The 17,475-nt window shown below is 45.4% G+C and overlaps 1 protein-coding gene across 1 annotated transcript in view; it reads right to left on the bottom strand.

Annotated features, from left to right (window-relative positions):
* LOC310694491 (lysosomal acid glucosylceramidase-like) overlaps positions 1 to 2,899 on the bottom strand; it is a 54,985-nt gene extending 52,086 nt beyond the window's left edge. Inside the window, exon 1 of the mRNA XM_083477583.1 lies at positions 2,649 to 2,899. The gene's annotated coding sequence lies outside the window, so the exon portion shown is untranslated. The remainder of the gene's footprint in view (positions 1 to 2,648) is intronic.
* Positions 2,900 to 17,475: the final 14,576 nt, after the last annotated feature.

Consider the following 17,475-nt stretch of genomic DNA (forward strand, 5'->3'; position numbering starts at 1 on the left):
TCGGGTTACATACGCTTCAGGTTACATATGCTTCAGGTTACAGACTCCGATAACCCAGAAATAGTACCTCAGGTTAAGAACTTTACCTCAGGATGAGAACAGAAACCGTGCTCTGGCGGCACGGCAGCAGCAGGAGGCCCCATTAGCTAAAGTGGTTCTTCAGGTTAAGAACAGTTTCAGGATAAGAACAGACCTCCAGAACGAATTAAGTACTTAACCTGAGGTACCACTGTACTTAACCCGAGGTACCACTGTATGTTTAAAAATAAACGCTAAAATACAATATGTTTAAGATCATTGAAACAACAACATTGCAGCATTAAATAATATTTTTTTAAAAAACCACCCTTCACTATACAGCTTGCTAGGGATTTCTGTCTAACCACAGCAGGACCTAGCAAGGTCATTTGCACTATTCATTTCACTGTTAGGTTATTGTATTTTTATCCCAGGAGCAGGCTCAGGGCAGCGTACGGAAGTCTCTTTCCCCTTCCTGCGTTTTAGCTTCACAACAACCCTGAGAGGAAGGGTGAGCTGAGCAGAGCTTCGTGACCAAATAGGGATCAAAAGCCAAGTTTCCTGCTCTCCCTGTCCCAACCCATTCTCCAAAGTGTGACCATTTCGCAGTTGACAGGTGTATTGCATCTCATGGTGTTCTAGGATATCGAAACAACCTGTACTCTGTTTGGAAGCCTGGCCAATTCTCCTAGACATGGCTTCTGGTTCCGGTCTGCCTTAATGGAGGCAGCTCCCATGACAGCGGGAGATCGTTGGCAAAGAAAAAACAAGGATGATTGAGGATAATTATCCTTGCAAGTCCCCCCCCCCCAGGACAGGGGGCTGGGCTTCACTTGCAGTTTGTCTCGGTACCTGGCTCTCATTCTAGCATGGAATGCAGGGGGGCAGGGAGGTGCTGAGTGCAAAAGCACTTTGCCTGCCGAAAACCCTCCAACGCCGCCATTAAGAAGCAGAGGTTCTACTGTTAATTGGAGCTTAATTTGGACTAAAGTACGGGCGCGTGCTAGAAGAGATGAGATCCTAAAATGTGGAACAGAACCAACTGCAAGGACTTTAAGGTGTGAACTTGAGATCAGACTTCATTAGGTGCAAAAGACAGTGTCTGGGGAGGGGAGGCTACGGTTTCTTTGTATTAAGTTTTCTTCTCTACGTTTATGATTTGGCAACCCTCCTTTGAATGTTAGTTCAAATTATATTTGTACAGTGGTACCTTGGTTCTTGAACGGCTTAGTCGTCGAACAAATCAGCTCCCGAACAGTGCAAACCCAGAAGTAAGTGTTCCAGATTGCAAACATTTTTCAGAAGCCGAACATCCGACACGGCTTCCGCTTGAGTGCAGGAAGCTCCTGCAGCCAATCAGAAGCCGCACCTTGGTTTTTGAATGGTTTCGGGAGTTGAATGGAATCCCGGAATGGATTAAGTTCGAGAACTAAGGTACCACTGTACAAGCGAGGAGGGAAGTAATTGGAATATAGATATGGAATATAACATTAAACGTAACTTTGTGAGTAAAAAAAAAGGAAAAGGGGAGGGAAACTTGATTTTGCAAAAAGTTTACGATGGAAACTTAGAGCCGACTATTCCCCATCCTTTATTATTTATGGAGTGAACTGAATAACGCTAAGTGGACTTAGAATTTAATTCAGTTGGACGGAAGGATGACCGGAGTCTGCAAACTTGCCAAGGAATTGAGTCATCTGCAGTTTGACAGTTATTGAGTCATCTGCAGTTTGACAGACGACTCTTCTTCCCAGACTGAGAGGGAAAATGGCGAAAACAGGATATTCATTGGGACAGAGTGATTTTGCAGCTGTTGTTAAAGTTTCAAAACAATGAAGTATGGGACAGAGGGAGGGAGAAATTTCTGGAACAACAATGGGATATCAGCTCCACCCAAGGCATGATGGATAACAGCAACAACCGGGGGGGAAACTGACATAACATTTTACGAGAACAGAAAGAATAATTGCCACACACAGGAAGAACAAGGATATAGTTTGAGTGCCTCACTTGTAGTTTCATAAATCATTTCATGTGTCAACACAAATAGTTATGAATATTGCAGTTGTTGTATAAGGCATTATTATTTTGACAGGAATGTAATTGAAATTAATAAGATTTTGGAACGCAGCAATAAAGAAAATAATCAAACCATCAGTTCTAGCATACAGGGGGGGGGCACTTTATCTAAATTATATAATCCGGTATTTGAACTATTGGTATTAGTAATTGTGTTATAAATTGGTATTGTTATAATGAGGCTATTATTGGATTGTAACTGAAAATTAATAATAAAAAATACTGTATTGGCCCAAATATAAGCCGCGCCCACAAATAAGCCGCACCTTTAAAATTCAGGGAGGGGGAAAAAAACAACCCTGAATATAACCCGCTCCCATAAAATCCCACAGGCACTCACACCCGTTCCGTTTTACCGTATGTCTGTTTCAGCAGCAACATCGTAAATGCCATTTTTTCGTAAAGTCACAAATTTAAGCTGCTCTTTTAACTTTTCGTGGTCGGAATGGGGGGTGGGAGGAGTGTGGCTTATATATGGGGAAATACAGTATTATCAGTTCTTGTTTGCACCTTGTTTCAGTTCCAGAAACCCCAGTGGACCCCATACTCACCCCAGAGCTGTTCCGCCCGGCAATTTTTCCCTGCGACGATTCAGCAGGAAGCTTGTCCCTGGGCCCTTGTGGCCATGCAAGAAGCTCAAATTGAGAAGATGTTGCTCTTGGGTGGCAGGTGCTGCTCACAGTTCTTTGCTCACGGAAGACCAAAGGCTCTGAAGGCTGTATCTTTATAGGGATGTCTTTGGAGCCAGTAGGAACTGAGATGGAAATTCAGGCTCTTCAAGCCAGGTGGCATCTACAGTTAAAGAGGAGGATCCCCAGAACTGAATTAATGTGAGACAGAGCGAGGAGATGATTCCAGGAATGTTTCATAACCTTCTAATTGCAATTTTGTTGTTGTCATCCATGGTCCCTGTGGCTCAGACACGCCACATGTAATATGGGTGACGCCATCTGTCAGGGGTTCAGGAGCAGAGGCACAGGAAAGGGAGGAAACAGAGAGCGGGGGGGAGGAATCCGAAGGTAATATGAGCGACGACAGCGGACCGAGGTCTCCGAGTCTCTCCAGTGAGTCGGAAGATTCTCAGAAAGGGGCACCAGTGGTCAGAGCAAGGGGGGCGCCTAGGGGGACACCCCAGGAAGAAGGGACCAGAGGGGACTCAGGGAGCAGCAGTTGGAAATCGGGACCAGCGTCCCCACCAGAGAGCAGTAAGGGGGAGGAGTCCCAGGTATCGGGATCTGGCGGCTCTCCGCAAGAGGGAGGACAGGAGTCAGGATTGGCCACACCTCTATCGGGGAGCGAGGAAACGGTCAAGAGGAAGGTTGAAGGCTGCGCGCGCGCGCCAAGTTCAAATGCACAGGAAGGCGGCACAGTAAGCAGCCCGGATAGAGAGCCAGGTCCTAAAGCCCGCCGCAAAGAGGGAGAAGAGTCGGGGGGTCAGCGTCAGAAGAGTCCAGGAAGGAAGAGACCACGGGGGGTAAAGGGACCCAGAGGAGGAAGGAAAGAAGGAAGAGGTGGAGCAAGGCGAGAGTATTAAGTTAGTGTACAGGAGGCGGAGACTCAGACGGAGCTTCGCCGGTCTAGCTTCTAAGACGTAGAGCTGCGCGCTGCGGCTTTGAAATGGAATCTGTAACTCAATAAAGACTTTTATACAGTACTGCCGGCTAGCGTGGTCCTCTGTGAGCTGGGACCTAGGAGCGGCTCTGACACCATCTGATAATAATAATAATAATAATAATAATAATAATAATAATAATAATAATATTTTATTTATATCCCGCCCTCCCCAGCCGAAGCCGGGCTCAGAGCGGCTAACAACATTAAAATGATACAACCATAGCTGTCAAGCGTTCCTTATTTGGCGGGACAGTCCCTTATCCCAGTGCCATGTCCCGCTGCTGTTCCTTATTGATGAGGCTTCGTTTGGCTGCTGGCTGGGCTTTCTGCCTTTGGCTCGGAGGGGCTCAGAAGTTGAACATACCTGTGCCCGGAAAATCCCTTATTTTGGCTGCTGATCCCTTATTTTCGAGGCTGCTGGTCCCTTATTTTCAAATCTGTCAGTTGACAGCTATGGATACAACATTCTAAAATCATTTCATTATAAAATCAATTCAAATCAGATTAATGGCAACCATTGGGCTAGAGTTTTGTGAGGATTGCCAAAGGAGGGGGTCAGGCTGTGCTTTGGCCAAAGGCCTGGTGGAACAGCTCTGTCTTGCAGGCCCTGCGGAATGATGTCAAGTCCTGCAGGGCCCTAGTCTCTTGTGACAGAGCGTTCCACCAGATCGGGGCCACAGCCAAAAAGGCCCTGGCTCTGGTTGAGGCCAGCCTAACCTCCCTGTGGCCCGGGACCTCCAAGATGTTTTTGTTTGCAGACCGTAAGGTCCTCTGTGGGACATACCAGGAGAGGCGGTCCCGTAGGTACGAGGGTCCTAGGCCGTATAGGGCTTTAAAGGTTAAAACCAGACCTTAAACCTGATCCTGTACTCCACCGGGAGCTAGTGCAGCTGGAAAAGCACTGGGTGAATGTGATCCCGCAGTGAGGACCCCGTAAGGAGTCTTGCCGCGGCATTCTGCACCCGCTGGAGTTTCTGAAACCTGGAAGTACCAGAACGGGTTATTCTGGGTTTTGGTGGTCTTGCATACGCAGAAGCGCTAAATTGCGCTTTGCGCATGCGCAGTAGCGCTGAATCGCAACCCACGTGCGCACAGACACACAGACACAGGTTGTGAACGCCGTGGGTTGCGAACGTGCATCCTGCACGGATCACGTTCGCAACCCGAGTGTCCACTGTACTCAAAACTCAATCTGATGGGAAATTTGGGGCGATCTGTCATGAAATAAACCCCTTGAAAAAGATAACAGTGGTTACCCAGACCTCGTTGCTGGTTGTGAAGGCATCCCCATAAACAGCTGAAACTTCAGGGGATCCCAAAATTTAGCTCATCCACTGAAAAGGTACCATACCGTCCAAAGTTTATCTGGTGTAAATAGGGACGTCCTATTCAATGATAATAACAATAATGACAATGGTGTTGATAACAATAGTTTTTATTATTTATACCCCGCCCATCTGACTGGGTTGTCCCCACCACTCTGGGCGGCATTCAACACATATAAAAACATTAAACATTAAAAAACTTCCCTATACAGGGCTGCCTTCAGATGTCTTCTAAAGGTTGCATAGTTACTTACCTCCTTGGCTCGGGGGTTGCATAACTCCATACCCTCCCACATTTCTCCGATGAAAATAGGGGCGTCACAGAGCCTAGGGCTTGCCGATCAGAAGGTCGGCGGTTCAGCTCCCATTGCTCGGTCCCTGCTCCTGCCAACCTAGCAGCTCGAAAGCACATCAAAGTGCAAGTAGATAAATAGGTACCACTCCGGTGGGAAGGTAAACGATGTTTCCGTGCGCTGCTCTGGTTCACCAGAAGTGGAATAGTTATGCTGGGCACATGACCCGGAAGCTGTACGCCGGTTCACTCAGCCAATAAAGCGAGATGAGCGCCGCAACCCCAGAGTCAGCCACGACTGGACCTAATGGTCAGGGGTCCCTTTACCTTTAAGGAAAAGCGGGACATTTGGGGTCAAATCAGAAATCTGGATGGCTTCTGTAAATTTGGGATTGTCCCTGGAAAATACGGGCATTTGGAGGGTCTGATCTACACAAACATATCCTGTTCAGAGCCCATGAGGGGAGCTGCTTAGAATGTCAGACTGGGATGTGGAAGAGAATAGGATCAATTCCCCACTTGGCCATGTAGCTTGCAGGATGTGACTTTGGGCAAGCCACTATTTCCCAACCTAAACTACCTCGCAAGTTGGTTGTGGAGATTAAAGGAGGAGGGGGGAGAACATTTAGGCCACCTGGAGCTCCTGGGAGGAAAATGGCAGGACATGAATGCAATAAATAAAGGGATAAATATTCCCCATATGGTATATGAGGAAAACTGGAGGTTATCGTTTAGGGTTTTTTTTATTCCTAAAAAGGTACAGTGGTACCTCTGGATGCGAACGGGATCCATTCCGGAGCCCGGTGGCATCCAGAAGCGAATGCAATCCGCGTTTTTCCGGGTCATGTGGCCAGTATGACCAAACCGCTTCTGGCCAGAGTGGTACCTATTTATCTACTTGCACTTTGACGTGCTTTCGAACTGCTAGGTTGGCAGGAGCAATGGGAGCTCACCCCATCACGAGGATTTAAACCTCCAACATTCTGATCGGCCAGCCCAAGAGGCTGCGTGGTTTAGACCACAGCGCCACGGCCCCAGATAACCCCGCACACATTAGAGCTTCCATCCAATTAAATAATTTAATCCGATTAAATATGTATGTTTATGGTGATCATGGATTAATCTGCAGCTTACATGTAGATACATTTGCACATTAGGTAATATTCTGAAACCGGAAGCCAATTTCTAGTCTATGATGCTTTTGTGTATTCTTAGGTCTACTCTGCCCTACACTGTGAACAGAATAATTGTCACACAGAGGAAGAACAAGGATAAAATTTGAGTGCCTTACTTGTAGTTTTATAAATCATTTAATGTGTCAACACGAATATTGCAGTTGTTGTATGAGGGAGTATTATTATGATGGAATGTAATTGAAATTAATAAGATTTTGGAACGCAGAAATAAAATCATCAAACCATTCATTCTAGAATGCGGGGGGGGGGGGCGACCAAAATTATATAACTCAGTATTTGAATGATTGGTATTCGTAATTGTATTATAAATTGGTATTGTTATAATGAAGCTATTTGTTGTTGTTGTTGTTTAGTCGTGTCCGACTCTTCGTGTCGTCATGGACCAGAGCACACCAGGCACTCCTGTCTTCAATGAGGCTATTATTAGATTGCAATTGAAAACTAATAAAATTTATTTTTTTATAAAAAAAGTCTGTTTCACCCTGCTTTATATGGGTTTTTAAAAAACCGCAAACACACACTTGCAAGTAAATTTTATACATTTTGTTCACAGTCTTTCCCTAATACAGTGGTACCTTGGTACTTGAATGGCTTGGCTCCTGAACAAATCGGTTCCTGAACACCGCAAACCCAGAAGTGAGTGTTCCGGTTTGTGAACGTTTTTCAGAAGCTGAACGTCTGGCGTGGCTTCCGCGGTTTCCGAACGAGTGCAGGAAGTTCCTGCAGCCGATCGGAAGCCATGCCTTGGTTTTCAAACGGTTTCAGGAGTCATATGGACTCCCGGTATGGATTAAGTTCGAAACCCAAGGTACCACTGTACAGTATAAACATTCTTTGTATGCTTCTCATCATGGATTTCCCATTAAGTATCAATTTTTGTGCAATTTTCTGGCATCAAATTTGCATCGTTAAAATTCAGAGAAATGTACCATCTGAGCGATTAGCTATAATAGTGTTCTTCAACGTTGGGTCCCCAGATGTTGTTGGACTACAACTCCCATCATCTTTCACAATTGGCTAAGCTGGCCAGGGATGATGGGAGTTGTAGTCCAACAACATAAGGGAATCACAGGTTGAAGAACTCTGAGCTATAAGACCAGGGACGGAAAGTTAGTTAGGCCCGTTTCAAAATGTAGACGCCAACAACAATAACTGGGGGTGATTGCTTTGTGGTTGTTCTTATTTTTTATTATGTGTTTTGCGTTTTTTTTATATTGTCATTTTGCGTTGTGAGCCGCCCTGAGATCTACAGATGGTGAGCGGTACACAAATTTAATAAACAAGAACAACAATAAAACAAAACGAAGAAGAGGAAGCAGACTGAACAAATCCTTGCTTGCTCCCTCCAGAAGGATATGAATCTGCGTTGTGGGTTAAGAATGAAAATACATGCGAGGAATTTTAATTGTGTGGTTTGAGCAGTCTTACATCCGTGGCTTCATTAATTCAAGTGGTATCATTAGTTTGCCTGCCTTGAGGGCAGATTGGTGTACCTTTGAGGTGGCAAAATGTCAGGGTCCTTTTCAACTCCAATCCCGTGATTCTATGATTCTATATGAAGGGAATGTAGGAAGGAACTAATACGTTAAATGCATACATAGCAACCTGTGTGCTCCTGCAGCGACTCTTTTGTGGTGGTGCATGAAAAGAAAACAAGCCAACAGGTGAAGCTTTCTCCCTCCAACACAGAGGAAAGCTGCACCAGCTGAATTTCTGCCCATCCTCGAGTAACACAGAGGTGCAGTGATCAGGGAAGCTGCACCTGCTGAATTTCTGCCCATCCTCAAGTTGTCATACACACAAACCCGCCCCCCTAGGAAGAAAGGATTATTATTATTTTGTTGTTTAGTCGTTTACTCATTCATTATATTTCTTACCCGCCCTTCTTCACGAGATCTCGGGGCACGTTGCAGCAATCTAAATACTCCGTCTACGCAGTATTTAAAATGCTTAAAACAAATCTAGCCAAATGGCTTAAGGTACATCTCAAAGATGAAAAGGTTTATTTCATTTACTTATTTCATAAAAAAAATTATACACCACATGATTTTCTGAACTGTTTTGAGGTTCCTTTTTGCTACAAAGAACAAAGCAATAAAGTTAATAGCAAAAACTGTTAAAAGCAACTATTTAGAACATTTTCTTAAAAAATCAGAGATAAATTAAAAATGGGTAGGACTCCTGGCAGATAGTGAGAAGGACAAAAGCCAGAGTTTAGAGCAGAGTTTTGAATAATAAAATCAAAGAATTGTAGAGTTGGAAGGGACCCCATGTTTCATCTAGGCCAGCCCCCTGCAGTGCAGGAATCTCAGCAAAAGCATCCATGACAGACGGCCATCCAACTTCTACTTAAAAACCTCCAAGGAAGGAGGGTCCACCACCTTCTGAGGAAGACCATTCCACTGTTGAACAGCTCTTCCTGTCAGAAAGTTCTTCCTGATATTTAGTTGGAATCTCCTTTCTTGTAACTTGAAGTCATTGTCCAGAACGTGTCCAGAGGAGGGCAACCAAAATGGTCAAAGGCCTGGAAACGATGCCTTATGAGGAACAGCTAAGGGAGCTGGGCATGTTTAGCCTGGAGAAGAGGAGGTTAAGGGGTGATATGATAGCCATGTTCAAATATATAAAAGGATGTCACATAGAGGAGGGAGAAAGGTTGTTTTCTGCTGCTCCAGAGAAGCGGACACGGAGCAATGGATCCAAACTACAAGAAAGAAGATTCCACCTAAACATTAGGAAGAACTTCCTGACAGTAAGAGCTGTTTGACAGTGGAATTTGCTGCCAAGGAGTGTGGTGGAGTCTCCTACTTTGGAGGTCTTTAAGCAGAGCTTGACAACCATATGTCAGGAGTGCTCTGATGGTGTTTCCTGCTTGGCAGGGGGTTGGACTCGATGGCCCTTGTGGTCTCTTCCAACTCTATGATTCTATGATTCTAGGTCCTAGTCTTTGGAGCAGGAGAAAACAAGCTTGCTCCATCTTCCATGGGACAGCCCTTTAGATGTTTGAAGAGATGGCTCTCATATCTCCTCTCAGTCTCCTCTTTACCAGGCTAAACGTACCCAGCTCCTTCAACCGTTCCTCATCTGGCTTGGTTTCCAGACCCTTGATCATCTTGGTCGCCCTCCTCTGCACACATTCCAGCTTATCAATCTCCTCCTTAAATCATGGCGCCCAGAACTGGACGCGGTACTCCTGGTGTGGTCTGAGGAAGGCAGAACAGAGCAGTACTATGACTTCCCTTGATCTGGACACTGTCGGGATCTCCGCTCGGCCAAGCTGATAAAGCTCATTTTCCTCTGGCCGAGTCCTCCGACGATAATTAATGACCTGAGCCTTTGATGAGGCCTCAGGCACATTCCCGTTCAGCAGAGTTTCCAGCACAGGGAAGTGATGAGATTTATGGCTACATCGCTATGCTTTATTTCTTACTACGCAGACAGCAAAGAAATAATCATCTTCTCTCTATGAAAGCAGAGAGCAACTGAAAACAAAAGAACAAAGGAACAGGAAACTAGTAAACATCACATCCGTCTCCTGTCTTCCGTGAGACTTCCAACAGCCTGGACTGTCTCTGGAATGTAAACAGAGCCTTGTGACTCTAAGCAGCCGCACAGTGGCAAAACAGAAACTAACAGACACATCCATGAGAATGAAAAATACCCTGGAACAGTGCTCATGTGATTATGTAGTCACTGTTCCACAGTATTTTTCATTCTCAGGGCTATTATATCAATTTGAAAAATGATTGGTTAATGAAGAAATTACACATCTTACGAGTGTTTGTTGAAATAACTGGCTGATGAAGAACTGAACGAAACAGTAGTTGCTATCCGGAAACACTGTTCATCAGAGTTCAGAGCTGGACATCAGAACTGGGCATTTGCCGATTATACAAACCTTTACAAGATTGATCTCTGCAGGGTAAAGTCTGGCACCGTGACTTATTCAAGGACTTTCAGAGACTTCAGTTTGATAGTTTTGAAGTTTTGCATTATTCCATAAAGTTTTCTACCCTGTAATTGTTTCTGGCCATTGTGCTGCTTTCGATTTTGCTGAGGCATCATGTCTTCACCTGGAACTTTGTTTCGTTTTAAACTCTCTATCAGATATTTTATCTCTGTAGGGGTCACCGCTTGCCACTCTGGTAAATTTGACTGATCGATCATCACCTCGGCATCGGGCGATTGCCCTGTCTGCAACCAAAATGGTCAAAGGTCTGGAAACGATGCCTTATGAGGAACGGCTAAGGGAGCTGGGCATGTTTAGCCTGGAGAAGAGGAGGTTAAGGGGTGATATGATAGCCATGTTCAAATATATAAAAGGATGTCATATAGAGGAGGGAGAAAGGTGGTTTTCTGCTGCTCCAGAGAAGCGGACACGGAGCAATGGATCCAAACTACAAGAAAGAAGATTCCACCTAAACATTAGGAAGAACTTCCTGACAGTAAGAGCTGTTTGACAGTGGAATTTGCTGCCAAGGAGTGTGGTGGAGTCTCCTACTTTGGAGGTCTTTAAGCAGAGGCTTGACAACCATATGTCAGGAGTGCTCTGATGGTGTTTCCTGCTTGGCAGGGGGTTGGACTCGATGGCCCTTGTGGTCTCTTCCAACTCTATGATTCTATGATTCTGTTCTCCAAAATGTTCAGCGTAGTAATCCACCCAACGTTGTACTGATATGGTGGGTCTAGTGTTGATCTTGATTCATTCATGCCCTGAGATACCAGAAGCCAAAACTTCCCTCTTTGCTCAGCCACTGCCAGCGCTAGTTATTGCCACTGGCTTCTCACATATCTTGCTTTCTTGTTCTTGAGGATTTTCTGTTCCTTCCCAGATTTCCCTTATTGGTTTTGGAAGGTTTTCCCCAATAGATTCTATTTTTTTTAAATAATTTTTTATTGATTTTACCATACAAATTATAAAACATACCACACAAATTATTACAAATACAATCTTATTGGACTTCCATCAGCACCTCTGATGATCTTCTGCCTTAAACCCTTCTTCTGCATTACTTAATTTTGTATTGTCTTTACCTTTCTTAACCTATCCTCTCCCCTTCTTCATTTTTACAATACTTCCCATAATCCTCCTCACAGAACTTTTTGCAAACCTACAAACGTCATCTGATCATCACAAATACTTTTCATATAACTCGTAAATTTACTCCAGTCTTCAGTAAATTTCTGGTCACGTCGGTTTCGGATCCTTCCTGTTAGTTTGTCTAATTCTGCATAGTCCATTAACTTCATCCTCCATTCTTCAATCGCCGGCAACTCTTCTTGCTTCCATTTTTGGGCCATTAATATTCTAGCTGCTGTTACTGCATATAAAAAAAGCCTACATTCTTTTCTATATATGTCACTTCCCACCATTCCCAATACAAATGCTTCTGGCTTCTTTGTAAATGTATATCTCAACATTTTTTTCAACTCATTATAAATCGTTTCCCAGAAGCTTTTCACCTTTTTACATTCCCACCACATATGATAAAATCCCCCGATAGATTCTAATAGCACTTAGCAGATCTTTCTTTGCTTCCTTGCATTGCTCGTCAAACCAACCTCTCTGATTTCCCTGTGTACAATTTGTGGCCTTGGGCTTAGCTAAGTAGGGTCTGAAGAGTGTACTGATTTGTAGGAAGTCCGTAACTGGATTTGTTGAGGTGTTTATGAGGCGGTGCTGCAGGCTCTTCATTAAATCACTCTCCAAGATCCTATGTATTTCATCTTTCACCTTCAAAGACCATTTCACTCTCGACGTGCCCGAAGATTCGCCAACTGAACACGTTGTCTCTGCAGGGAGCGGACAATCCAGGAAAGGAGCTAAAGTAACTAAAAGCGGGAAATGATCGCTTTCGGTTCTTACTAACACATCTACTGTTTTCACCAGGCTAAAAAGTGGTGGTGAAACTATAATAATTCCTCGGGCTCAAAAAGAGGGCTCAGGGAGACTAACAACAAATTTAAAACACTTAATTGTAAAAGCAGCTTAAAATACAGTATAAAAACATGAATAACAATAAAATTCAAAGTTCAGAAATCAATTTAGGGGAGATCCATCTAATAAGCATTAGATAATCCTGAGGGCTAGCTGGCTGAATTAGTCCTACTTGGGCCAGCGAAGAGGCCAGGGGAGAATTAGGTGTGGGGTCTCAGAGCGGGTAATCTTCATAAAAGGGGAGGGGGAGGGAAGAGAAGGGAAATAAAAGATCAGGCTGAATTCAAATTAAAGGCCAGGCGGAATAGCTCTGTCTTACAGGCCCTGCAGAAGAAGGTTAAATCCTGCAGGGCCCTAGTCTCATGGGACAGAGCATTCCACCAGGTCGAAGCCATCACTAAAAAGGCCCTGGCCCTGGTGGTGGATAGTCTGACTTCCTCAGGGCCGAGAAGCAGCGGTCCTGTAGATACGAGGGCCCTAAGCCACAAAGGGCTTTAAAGGTTAAGACCAGCACCTTGAACCTGACCCTATACTCCACCGGGAGCCAGTGCAACTGGTAAAGCACTGGGTGAATATGCTCCCATGGCAGGGACCCCATGAGGAGCCTCGCTGCAGCATTCTGCACCTGTGAATAAAAGTTAACCTGCAAAACCTGTGAAGAAAAGTTAACCTGCAAAATAAGACATTAACTGAGGGTGGGTAGGGTAGAAGCTCTGGAGCAGCCAAGTGAGGATTCCCAGGTAAGATCCTCCCTCTATTGTGTGGGCAGGTAATCCCTCCCCTACCTGGCCTGGTCTCCTTGGCAACGCTTCCCCCAGGTGGGATTGGACAACTGACTGAGGTAGGCTGAGACCTCCAGGTATCCCACCTGAGGGAAGGCAAAGCCAAGCCTATGCTGATGGAGCCGCTCCAGATCCAGGGGCTGCGCACGTCCACACAAAGGGCGCCCCCCATTTTATGCGGGGAGCGGGCATTCTGCACCCGCTGGAGTTTCTGGGACAGTTTCAAGGGCAGCCCCGCGTAGAGCGAATTACAGTAGTCAAACCTGGAGGTGATCGTAGTCTATGACACTTCCTCCCCTACTGTGTAAAAAGGTAAGTTGGCCCTTAGAGGCGTCAGCTGGGCATCCATTTAATATTAGAAAATCATGCAGAAAAGCCCATTTTAGAAGCTTCAGTCCTTGAGGATTAACTTTCTTAACCATGGAAGTGCGAGTAAAGGGGGAAATGTCATCCAGATCTATTCCTTGTGATGTTAGGCTTCCTTCTGAGCCATCCCCAATGCAGGCGTTGAAGTCCCCGAATAGTAGAATTCAGGCACCTGGACATTTACTATTTATTTGCTCTATAAGACTTGTTCAGTTTTATAGTCACAAGAAGGCTGTGAGGTCGACTAGGCTGAGAGGCCGCATGAATCACCCGATAAACATTTATTGCTTGTAGCCAGAGGCCATTGTAAGTAGGGCAGCTTGCCTATTAGCCCACACATAGAACCATGCATAAACATATTCTCTGTTTAAAATGCAATCAAAATTAAAATGAACCTTATAACCTCCTGGGTAGCTTGCTCAAATCAATGAGTCAGCTTTTCAAACTGAGATTCTCACTACAGTTGCCAACAGCACAACTTGACAGACTATATACTCATGACTGTTGGATGACAGAAAATTACTGTGTATTTTGAAACTAGCTTCCCATATCCAAATCCCGACACACTCACAGGCTATGGCATGAGTAGGCAAACTAAGGCCCAGGGGCCGGATCCGGCCCAATTGCCTTCTAAATCCGGCCAGCGGACCGTCCGGGAATCAAGTGTGTTTTTACGTGAGAAGAATGTGTGCTTTTATTTAAAATGCATCTCTGGGTTATTTGTGGGGCATAGGAATTTGCTCATGTACCGTATTTTTCGCCCCATAAGACGCACCGGCCCATAAGATGCACCTAGTTTTTTGGGGGGGAAATAAAGGGGAAAAAAATTTATTTCCCCCCCCAGGTGTGCTGCGCTAATCCCGAAGCTTGGGGCGTGCGGAGCTCAGCGCGCCCCAAGCTTCTGGGTGCTGGCAAGTAGTCCGCTAGCCGTGGGAGAGCCGCGCAGCTCTCCCAGGGCTAGCGGATCGCTGCGCTACACCAGAAGCTTGGGGCGTGCGGAGCTCAGCGCGCCCCAAGCTTCTGGGTGCGGGCAAGCAGTCCACTAGCCGTGGGAGATCCGCGCGGCTCTCCCATGGCTAGCGGAGCGCTGCACTAATCCCGAAGCTTGGGCCGTGCGGAGCTCAGCGCGCCCCAAGCTTCTGGGTGCAGGCAAGCTCTCCGCTAGCCCTGGGAGAGCTGGGTCTCCCACAGCTAGCGGATAGCTTCCTGAAGCCTGGAGAGCGAGAGGGGTCGGTGCGTACCGACCCCCCTCGCTCTCCAGGCTTCAGTGAAAGCCTGCATTCGCCCCATAAGACGCACACACATTTCCCCTTCATTTTTGGAGGGGGAAAAGTGCGTCTTATAGGGCGAAAAATACGGTATATTTTTCAAAATAATAGTTCGAGCTCCCACAAGGTCTGAGGAACAGTGGACCGGCCCCCTGCTGAAAAAGTTTGCTGACCCCTGGGCTATGGTTTCCAGTGCAGTTTTAAACTCTGCAACTTTAAAGCTCTGGCTCCAGCTCTCCGACGAAGCCTGAACAGTCTCCTAGGGCGAGTGTAATGGTGGATGGGATAGCCAACTGTGATTTCCCCACTCTCTGGCAACCTTCTGTTGTTTTCCTACCACGTCATTATTTTAATTCCCACCACGTTTTCTCAGTTTGTTGTCCACGTGCATAAGGTTGCTGATTGCGTAGGAAAAGCGAGCGGAAGTGGCGTTCTCACTGCATTTGCATCATATGTGATGTATTAAAATAGGGATGGGTAAGAGATTACAGCTGTGTGTTCCAAAACTACAGTGCACTGCAATTCACCTGGGTTTGACTTCCTGGTTTGACTTCCTGGCCAGTTTCCCAGTTTCCCCTCTGTTCCGCCTTCCTGCCTGATGGGCAGGGAGGAAACTGGAGACAATTTTCCTCCATCGCCCAGCCAAGGTGAATATTATTGGGAAGTAAACAAACAATACTTCCTCAGTGCAGAAGTTTCAGTGTTTGTGAAAATTCCATGACATCACAACAGATCAGGAAACAGCGGAGTTTTAGTCGGTTTAGCTGCGTGTACATCACAATTCCACAGAAGCAAAGGAAAGACACAAAATGTGCTACTGGTGGAGAAGTCGGGTTGTTTTTCTTTCTTTCTTTTAAAAAAAGTTTCTAGTCATTATGGTTGCGCTGGAATGCTTAAAAGGCAGTGCTTTTCTTCTTTAAAAAATGTTTAGGGGTACTCTCATTTTGATTCAAGAAAATCACCATTTTATAGTTCAAATCGGGAAAGATAAATACAGTAAATGGACAAAAGTACAAAGATTCACACAACCTTTAGGGGTATGCCATACCCCTGTGTACCCCCAGAAAAAAGGACTGCTTAAAGGTTTGGGGACAATGCTTGCTGTAATCTCAGAAGGGTGACTGCGTGCCTCCTTCCAATGAGCAGAACCAGAAGAAATTGAACTAATTAAAATTACAGAGTACAGGGGAACCTCGTTTTTCGAATGTAATCCGTTCTAGAAGTCCATTTGACTTCCAAAACGCTCGAAAACCGAGGGGATCAAAGGGCTGGCTGCAAAGTGAATGGGAAAATAATGAAAAACGTGCCTTGAAAGCCGTTCGACTTCCAAGGTGCATTCGAAAACGTAAGCATTCACTTCTTTTAAACAAATACACATGCATTTGTTCTTTTATTTTCTGGTGAACTGGTTAAAGGCTACATCCTGATTAAAGTAATGCCTGTCAAGTTCTCTTGTTATAAAATAAAAAAGTAAAAAAGGAAGCATTCACTTCCAAAACCGAGGTTTGAATGTTTCGTTTGTTTGTTTTTTAATGCAGGCCAAAGGATGCAAAATGAGAGATGGAAATGAGGGGTGTCATGAAAGGCATAGAGTACAGTGGTACCTCCAGTTACAGACACTTCAGGTTACAGACTCTGCTAACCCAGAAATAGTACCTCGGGTTAAAAACTTTGCTTCAGGATGAGAACAGAAATCACGCAGCAGCAGCGAGAGACCCCATTAGTTAAAGTGGTGCTTCAGGTTAAGAACAGTTTCAGGTTAAGAACGGACCTCTGGAACGAATTAAGTTCTTAACCCGAGGTACCACTGTACATGTCTGTCCAGAAGTAAAGCAAGACTTAATTGTCTCTATCCAGCAAGACAAGTACAGAGAGAAAAACTCCCAGCACTATGACAAATTCCAGCCCCATCTAGTGAGTAAACTAGGCAATTTTTATATTTAGGAAAGATAAGGGAGACTGCTTCCACACTGGGCAATTATTGTGGAGTCATACTTTGATCATATTATTATTTATTATTATTACTCTGTGACTTTAACCCCATCCAAAACAGCATTGTCGTCATATCCATTTCTTTTCTTAAAGGTAAAGGGACCCCGGATGGTTAAGTCCAGTCGCGAACGACTCTGGGATTGGGGCGCTCATCTCGCTTTACAGGCCGAGAGAGCCAGCGTTTTTCTGCAGACAGTTTTTCCGGGTCATGTATGACTAAGCCGTTTCTGGCAAAACCAGAGCAGTGCACAGAAACGCCGTTTACCTTCCCACCGGAGTGGTACCTATTTATCTACTTGCACTGGTGTGCTTTCGAACTGCTAGGTTGGCAGGAGCTGGGGCCGAGCAATGGGAACTCACCCCGTCGTGGGGATTCGAACGGCCGAAATTCTGATTGGCAAGCCCAAGAGGCTGAGTGGTTTAGACCACAACGCCACCCCCTCTATACTGCAGTGGATGGGCAGGACTAATGACTGAGAGTGCATCAAGTGAGGAGAAGTATTTCATAGAATCATAGGCGTGGATGGGACCCCAAGGGTCATCTAGTCCAACCCCCTGCAATGCACAAATCACAGCTGAAGAAGCCCTGACAGTTGGCCATCTGA

Source organism: Podarcis liolepis (genome assembly GCF_965112155.1).
Source record: "Podarcis liolepis genome assembly, chromosome: 15".
Taxonomy (NCBI): Eukaryota; Metazoa; Chordata; class Lepidosauria; order Squamata; family Lacertidae; genus Podarcis; species Podarcis liolepis.